This window comes from Grammomys surdaster, unplaced genomic scaffold, assembly GCF_004785775.1.
Source record: "Grammomys surdaster isolate TR1022 unplaced genomic scaffold, NIH_TR_1.0 572, whole genome shotgun sequence".
Classification (NCBI taxonomy): Eukaryota; Metazoa; Chordata; class Mammalia; order Rodentia; family Muridae; genus Grammomys; species Grammomys surdaster.
In genome coordinates, this window is record NW_021604991.1 from 11,944 (window position 1) to 21,098 (window position 9,155).

At 38.3% G+C, this 9,155-nt stretch overlaps 1 long non-coding RNA gene across 1 annotated transcript; it reads right to left on the reverse strand.

Annotated features, from left to right (window-relative positions):
* Positions 1–269: 269 nt before the first annotated feature.
* On the reverse strand, positions 270–8,163 carry LOC114633260. Its single transcript, XR_003713182.1, has 2 exons — positions 8,050–8,163; positions 270–530 (listed from the first exon to the last, which is right to left on the reverse strand). It is a non-coding gene; the product is annotated as an uncharacterized LOC114633260 (long non-coding RNA).
* Positions 8,164–9,155: the final 992 nt, after the last annotated feature.

The window sequence follows — 9,155 nt, forward strand, 5'->3', positions numbered from 1 at the left end:
ACACCACATCTCAAAAACTAAATAAATAAGACCAAAAACATGTTCACAAGTAACAGCTTCCTCTAACTTAAAACTTTCTTTAAAAAAAATCTAATGAAATAAAAATATTCCAATTACTCTAAGTATACTTTAAACCAATTTCTTGCTCTGAATATTCAATTTTCTTTGAACTTTGACATTTTCATTAAAACTAGGTAATTGGGCTGGGAAGATTAGGCAGTATATAGTATTGATTACTCTTGCAGAAAACATAAAAAATGTAAAGAAAGTACCAGGAAAAAGTTGTTTTATTTCCAAAATTCCCCTTTTGTCTGGGAGTCTCTGGACAGTTCTGGGAGTTTACATATATACAAAGCAGGCAAATACAAAGGATGTATCAGGCATTCTATAGGAAAAGCATCTTTACCCACAAGACTAGATTGCTATAATTCTCCAACACTACATCCATGTACATGGTCTTCTGAGCAGAGTCCAGAAATTTCTACTCTTCATGGGAATAAGTTCAAAGCCACATGGAGTGTCAACAGACCCTGTAATAGAAACATATTCATTTACTACAAGCTGCTGAACAAAATTCATTCCTTGGTCAAGGAGATCAAAGAAATTAAAGACGCTTTTGTGATGAAGGTAGAATATGAACATTATTCAAAGACAAGCTTTCTTTCCTTCCCTCCCCTCCCCTCCCCTCTCCTCCCCTCCCCTTCCTTCCCCTTCTCTTCCCTTCCCTTTCCTTTTCTTTCTGTGTGTATGTGTGTGTGTGTTTTTTTGGAAACGAAAATCAGGATTGCTCTGTGTAGTCCTAGTTGTCCTGGAACTTGCTCTGTTTTAGACCAGGCTCACTTTGAACTCAAAGATCCACCTGTCTCTGCCTCCCAAGTTCCCTGTAGGCACAACTGGAAGACAAGTTTTCTATAGGTGTTACAGAGAGTTTTCAGCAGTTAAGAGCACTGGCTGCCCTTCTAGAGGATCATAATTTGGTTTCTAGCACCCAGATAGCACCACTCCAGTTCCATGGAATCCAATGCTCTCTTCTAAACTCTAGAGGCAGGAAGCACAAAAAGCACTCAAACATACATTCAGCCAAATATACCCACCACACACATAAAATACAAGTGAAAGTTAATTTTAATAAAAGATACTTTCCAGAATAATCATACTCTATATTGTATTTCCTATTTTCATGAAAACAGGATGACAGTAATAGTCTCAAAATTAGCAAACTCATAGAAATAAAAGATATACACCTGAGGCCTAGATGCAGGAATGTATCTTTATGAAGGCTGTCTTGAAATCAAACAGGATTACAGACTCACTTCTCAGACAGAAAAGTTATAATGAGCAAAAGTGTGCTTCCTAATTCCAAAGTCTGTCAACTTTGCTCAAAAATGGACACTGAATCAATCCTGTCTGCAGATGGGTCTCACCTGACTCTATTATAACATCCTCAGTTGGAATGCTGAGCCTTAGGCACAATTCTGCAACTTTTATAGAACATATAGAACTCATAGGTGAATTAAAAAGTAAAAAAGGTTTTGTTCTTAACAGTAAGTGGGGAAACTTCGGTGCATACAAACAACATTCCAAACAAGAAACAGAATCAAATACTTTGTGAAGTTATTTTTTTGAGAATATTTTGACACCTATGAAGCAAACAGAAAATTCAGCAATAGAGAGCATTAATATTATCTAAATATTTCTAAAAGTAGAAGCAACCAATAAAGATGAATAACGATTTCAGAAATTACATATGGTGTTTCACTATAGCATGATGAGAAAATATGTATATCCTAGGTGACAGTGCATTCAAATGAAGCAAAAAGATTTTCTGTATTCGAAATTAATATTAAGTATGTGAGAATTATACTAACTATTAATTTTCAATTATCTTATAACTCATGATATTGGCTCAATTAAAAATTTGAATCAAGAAGTGAGCTCCATGCTCCTGACTCCATCATCCGGCCCACAATTCTGCCTGCCTTCTCGAAAAGGCCTGCTAGGCCCAGGAATACACAAGTCAGATACTGCCCTCTAATCCCTTACCTGCCAGGTCAACTTGGGGCACACCCAGCAGCAATAAGCTGTGCTTTGTACCCTGACCTACACTGTCAAGTCCATGGCTTTGTCTGTCTTCTTGAAGAGGATTGATGGGTCCCAGAAACACCAAAGTTGGATGTATGTCTCCTCGCCAATCCTCTGCCTGCTAGCTCCGCCTGGGTCACAGCCAGAAGTAGTGAGCTGTACTTTCCCTTGACCATCATGCTCATGGCTCTGTATGCCTTCCAGGAAGGCCTGCTGGGCCTCAGGGAATATTCAGTTCCATCTGAGTCAGAGCCAGCAGAAGTGAGCAGTGTGCTGTTCCTTGAGATCTATTGATTGTTCAGTCCGAAACTGAGTCTGCCTCTAACAAGGCATCTGGCCATCATCAGGAACATCCAGAACCAAGAACAAACAGATGACTAAAGGCCAGGGTGAGAAAACTATCAACAAGAGCCAGGGCAGTATGGGACCACCAGAGGCCATGTATCCTACTATAGGAAGCCCTGGATATCCTTACACAGCCAAACTGAATTTACCTTAAATCCAATCTCATAAAGATGATAGAGCCCTTTAAAGAGGAAATGAATAAATCCCTTAAACAAATACAGGAAACTAAAATCAAACAGATAAAGGAAATAAATAAAACTGCTCAAGATATGAAAAAGTAAATAGAGGCAATAAAGAAAATAGAAACTTGAGATGGAAGCCGAAAAACTAGAACAGCAACTACAAACACAATCATCACCAACAAAATATAAGAGATGAAAGAGAGATTCTCAGGTGTAGAAGATATGATTGAAGATATTGGCACACAAATCCAAGAAAATGTTAAATCCATGAAGTTACTGACACAAAACATTGTAAGCATAATGTTTTGTATGCTGTGTAAAGTTTATCCTAGGGTTATACAAATGTGGATTTCTTTTCCCTCATATCTTGTTTCAATCCAGACATGGCATTGTAATGCTTATGCCAAGACTCTCCTATCTATAAACAGTTCTTGCCATTTGTTCTCTGCCTTCAACAAATCAATAAATTGATTCTGCCTTCAGAATCCATAAATGCTGATTACCCAATGGATGGGCAGAATAGCGAATAGAGTGGGATGTCCACTATCCAGAGAAAACAAGAAGAGGATTCAGAGGGCCAGGAGAATAGAGGAATTGGAGCCTTGAAGAAGGAATCTGAAGAGCCAGATCAATTAAAATATGCAAGTATCATGGAATGGATTTGGAGGTAGTCAGATTAGCACAGAAGGTTAAGGTGCATCATGTATATGTTCAGCTACTGAAGTGCAGTTTTAAATAAATCTTGGTTTCATTGTGAAGTTATGGGTGATTAGCATAAAGTAAATAAATACAGCTGCCATATTATTTCATTGTTTATATTTATATTAAGAATAATTTAGTTATAAAACACCCATGAAATCTGAGACACTATGAAAAGACTAAACCTAAAAATAATAGGGATAGATGAAACAGAATACTCCCAGCTTCAAGGACTAGAAAATATGTTCACCAAAATCATAGAAGAAACTTTTCCTAACCTAAAGAAAGAGATGCCTATAAACATACAAGCTTATAGAACACCAAATGGATTCGACCAGAAAAGAAAATATACCTGCCACATAATGATTAAAACACTAAATGTACAGAACAAAGAAATAATATTCAATGACAAGGGAAAAGGACCAAATAATATATAAAGGCAGACCTATTTGAATTATACCAGACCTCTCAACAGAGATTCTAAAAGCAAGAGGGGCCTGGGCAGATGTCTTAAAGATTCTTAGAATCCAGAGAAGTCAGGAAAGACTACTATGCAAAGCAAAAGTTTAACTATCATAGATGGAGAAAACAAAATGTTCCATGACAAAACCAACAACAGTAGCTATTCACAAATCCAGACCAACAGAAAATACAAGAAGAAAAACTCCAACCCAAGGATGTTGTAGAAATACTTTACTCTTGACCAGGAGTTTCTAGCCCACCTTAGATCATTTAGTTCTGGATAAAAAACACACACTGCCATTATATTTGCAATAAGCTTTAAACAGTATAAGAGCTGGACAGCTGCATACCTTCTATAAAGTTAGAATCTACATTCCCATTGATAATCCTGAGTTATTACGTACTCCTTATTATGTTTCATCTGAGGTACTCTTAACCCCAATGGGCCAGACATTAGGACAACCTTCTCTTGACTCCTAACCCATGGTAGCTTCTCCTTCCTACTCCTGCACCTTCTCCTCATGGTTCTCCTCTGATTCCCAAACCTGGGAAACCTCAACCACACTTATGACTCTTATGCTCAGCTATTGGCTGTTGGCATCTTTATTTACCAATCAGAAATAGTCGAGGTCTACTTGTTGATTTTGTCCACTCTGGGACAACCAGGTCCTGGGCCCCACACTTAGCATTACAATAGATAAAAAGGCCAACCCACTCCAACACACAGACAGGAGTGCATATATGCACTACCACCAACAACATCAAAATAACAGAAAGTAATAATCATTGGTCATTAATATCTCTCAACATCAATGGAATCAATTCCTCACTAAAAGACACAGGCTAACAGAATGGATGCAAAACCAGGATCCATTATTCTGCTACATACAAGTAATACATGTCAGCAACAAAGATAGACATTACCTCAAAGTAAGGGGTCTATAAAGTTTTTCTCAGCAAATAGACCCAAGAAGCAAGCTGAAATAGCCGTTCTATTATCTAATAAAATAGACTTTAACCTAAATTCATTCAAAAAAGATGGGGAAAGATACTTCATATGCACCAAACAAAAAATCCACTAAGGAGATGTGTCATTAATGAACATCTATACCCCCAATGCCAGAGCACTCACATTTGAAAAAGAAACACTACTATAGCTTAAATCACATAGTGAAATGCACTATATTGATAGTGGGGTACATCACTAACCAACTCTCACCAATGGACAGGTCATCAAGAGAGAACAAAGAGAGAAATACTGAAATTAACATGTTATGAATCAAATGGGCATAACAGATATCTACATGACAACTCACCCAAACACAAAAGAATATATCTTCTTCTCAGCCACTCAAAGAACATTCTACAAAATTGACCACGTAGTTGGTCACAAAGAAAGCTTCAAGAGATACAAGAAAATGGAAATAAGCCCTTGTGCCTCATCAGACAACCATAGATTAAAGCTAGAATTCATTGCCAGAGGAAGAGAAATAAAGGCTTACACAGTTTCAATAACACAAACAATTTGCAAAGAAATGTTTGACACAACGCTGACCTGTGGTGCATTTACAGGAGAAACATCCATTCTTCCTGTTGCTACTCTCTGAGTTTCTGTTTCATCAGCAAAGACCAAAACTCTTCTTGACATTGCATATCAAGTTATAGAAAATACAAATCTAAAATTAATACAACTCTGTTAAAGACATTCTCAGACTATATAAAAAAAAAAAACCCAACCCAAAATGATACTAAAGATCTTGTCAACATTCCTGTAGGCAAGAAAGCATGGAAATATATATTTTGAGTGATAAAAGAAAATAACCATGAATATCATCATTGTACCCAGAAAAAAAAATGGACTCTTAAAATTCATGGAGCATAAAGTTCACTTGAAGAAAACTATGAAATAACATAGGTCATCCATTCAAGTAGCACTGAGGATTATAATTAGAGGCAAAAAATGCCTCAAATACATGAAGCAAGCAATGACAGAACTGTAAAAAGCAAATAAAATTTTGATACAGGGAAGCTTAAGCATTGACCATTCAGTGATGCTGGAAATCAGAGAGAACATTAGTAAGAAAGATGACTATGAACAGCACAGAAAACAAGTAATGCCTAACAGGCCTCCAGATAATCATCCATACAACAGCATAAGATGCTCACATTCCCCATCACAGTCAAATAAAAATAAGTCAACCTGTTCTGGTAGTGGAAGCCTTTCATTCCAGCACTTGAGAGGTTGTGGCAAGAGGATCTTTGAAATCAAGGCAAGCCTGGTCTACACAGAGAGTTCCAGAACAGACAGGTATACATAGAGAATGCATCTAAAAAAAACACACACAAACAAACAAATAAAGCCCCCAAGTCTTCAATCATAGTAAAAATCAATGTTGAAAAAGTGTCTTCCACAAAAATTGGGAACACTGACATCAATAATAGACAGGAAACAGCAAAATACCTAAATGACAAGTGAATCCTGACTCACTGCTAGCATATTCTTATTCAAACATGTGAAGGAATAGAAAAGGATGTGTGTAAGGTTCTAAAGACCCAAATCCTGCAAGCATTTTTTAATATAAATGGAGAAAATTGTCCTAAATTTCTAAGATTGTGAGAAACCACAAAAAATTTAAAAATTATGAAAGGAGAAACAAACAGAGGAGTGATTTCAAAATATACTAAAATTACAGCAGTGTAAAACATTGAGAGTTGACATGAAGAGAGACAACAGGAATATCAATGGGAAGACAGCATAGATGGAATTTAATACACTGCAACGATATTAAGCAAATCTTATCAGAAACTTGCCTGCAGTACTTTATAAAACGGAGAAATTAACCCTAAAAGATAGAGAACATGAAGAAACTTCAAAATGCTCCAAAATTCTAAAAGCAGAATACCCAAGAGGCACCAATTGTTCTAACGAAACAGTACATTAAAGGTATAATGATGAACATATTTAATATGGTATGAAGACATGTTCAGTGATGTAAATGGGAGTGGGATATCACATGCAAAGTCAGGTAAGACCGTACTCGCCTCTGAGTATTAATCCTTACTTACATAGAGTCTTCTAATACCTACAGTAGAAATATTCTGATATTATTTTCAATGGAATTTTCTAGAAACATTTTGAATGAAATAAAACCTGGCAAAACCAGTTAAATATCCTGTTTCTAATTAATATCCCTTGAGCCCTTCCCTACCCCCCTCCATGCCTCTAACATACTGGATTCTTTACTACCATCTCCTCACTCTTCACCGTCCAATGCTCTTTGCTCTGCTTCACAGGTGAGAAGACCTGGCGGAGGAGTGTAACACCTCCATAGGAGAAAAGATTATTCTGAAATGAGAGACTCATTCACACACAGCTCACACACACATGCAGAGTCGTTTTCCCAGAAAACCTGAGGAAGAGCTAGGAAGATTGACCTTCACCAGCTGGCTGCATCTCTGTAGCAGGAAGTCTCAGTAAAAAGCCCTGAGACCAGGCTCTAGGCAGTCCCACTCCTCCAAGAAATTCACAGTCACAGAGCGCAATGTCAGCAAACCAGGAAATAAAAAACAACAGCTGCCCAGATGCCCAGGGTCAGAGTGCTTTTCTTGAACCAAGAAGACATTTTTCTGATACAGGTGAGTGACCATAATTATTCAAAAGATGCTCTCTAATTTTGTTTAATCCATATTGAGCTTACTAATTATAAAAATAGTGACGTGATATACTCTCACAGCAATACTGGGCTTGCCTGGACATAAGATGTAAAATAAGAACTAAGCATATAAAGACATATTTATAATGCTATGTTTATATCTCAAACTGCATACACCTAAAATAGAAAATTAATGATCAGGAAAAAGTTTCCTTAGTAAATGTTAATATTTACAGGTATAACTGTGGCACTCGGTAAAGTATATTTTCTGATTTAGTTAAACCTAAATCAGGGGGATGTCTAGTCTCCAGGGGAAAGGGACACTGTCTTGAGTAAGCAAGTGGTAAAACAGGAGAGTTAGAAAGCACTGATGAATTAAAATTCCAGGAGTTCAGTAATTGCCACAATGGCAAAGAGAACTCTGTTTGCAAACAGGTAGCTCACATGTTCTGCTAGATTATTTTATGACATAGTTTATGACTGAATATTCTAGCAACTGTAAAATGAGTGGAAAAAATCACGATAAACCCCCGTTCATAGCATCTCAAACTTCCAGGCAATGGTAAGATACCCACTACAGAATTGTGAGAGCAGCATCGTTAAGAGCAGCTGCCATCTCCTCTGACCTGGGAAGTTCCAGGGCTGTCGGGATGCACTTCCCGCCGCTGCACGGCTGACAGCTAACTCCCCTAGGAGGCTGAGCACCGTTTAGGGGAGTTTCACGTCCCCGAAATAGGCAGCCCGCATCCTTCACCTTCCACTTCCGGAGTCCGCAGTACCCGGAATCCTTCTGGGAATCGCGGAATTTCCTGTCACTGTAGTCTGGTTGGTCGGAGCGACTCCTTCTGGACCCGCCCAATAGACATCGGTTTCCGGCTAGGCGTTCTTTCTAAACCTTCGGACTGCAAGCTCTTTTACTTAATTAGCTTCCCAATTCCTCCCAGCGGTTAACAACGCCCCAGCCCCACGTCCACCCAGCCTCCCAATATCATCTGATCAGGCAGCTGAGTCCACTCTCCCTTTCAGGAACCGCCCCTAGAATCCATCTCAAGCTGTCTTCCACAGAGCTGCAGCTGCCCTGGACCCGCTCTGCACAGGGGGATTCCTCCGGTGCTTGCCAGCCTAGACCAGAATTGGATCTGATAGGCACTGCAACCAGGTATTTGACTCCAACCCTAGGTTTTGAACCCTTCATTTACAAGTTATCCTGCTTTGGGATACCAGTCTTCTGGGCTAAATAACACACAGCAAAAGACAGTAAACACCCTAAATTCTGATGCTCGGGTCTTTTTGGAAAGCATGCTAGAGATACTTTTATATAAAACATAGAAACTTGCATTTGAAAATTCAGCTTCCACAGTGAGAGGGTGTTTTGTTTTGTTTTGTTTTGTTCTTGTGGACGAGGTTGCAAGGATAGGCGTAGGGGCCAGGTATGAAGGGAGGAGGAGATGAGTGGAATTGCACGATGTGAATGAAATTCACAAAGAATCAAAAGAGTTTTTAAAATGAGGAAAAGAAATCTCAGTGATGAATGCAGAAACGTAAGGCTGTCCAAGATGCAGAAAATAAGGGATGTATATCGGTACACTTTAAACACGTCTGTTACACCATCCCATCTATGGCTTTGGAAATATTGATGAAGAGTAAGGGGAAAGGAAATGCTAATAAGAAAAGGTGAAATGGGCATTGGTATGGAATTCTCCAGACTCCACACAACTATTGTAATCAGTAA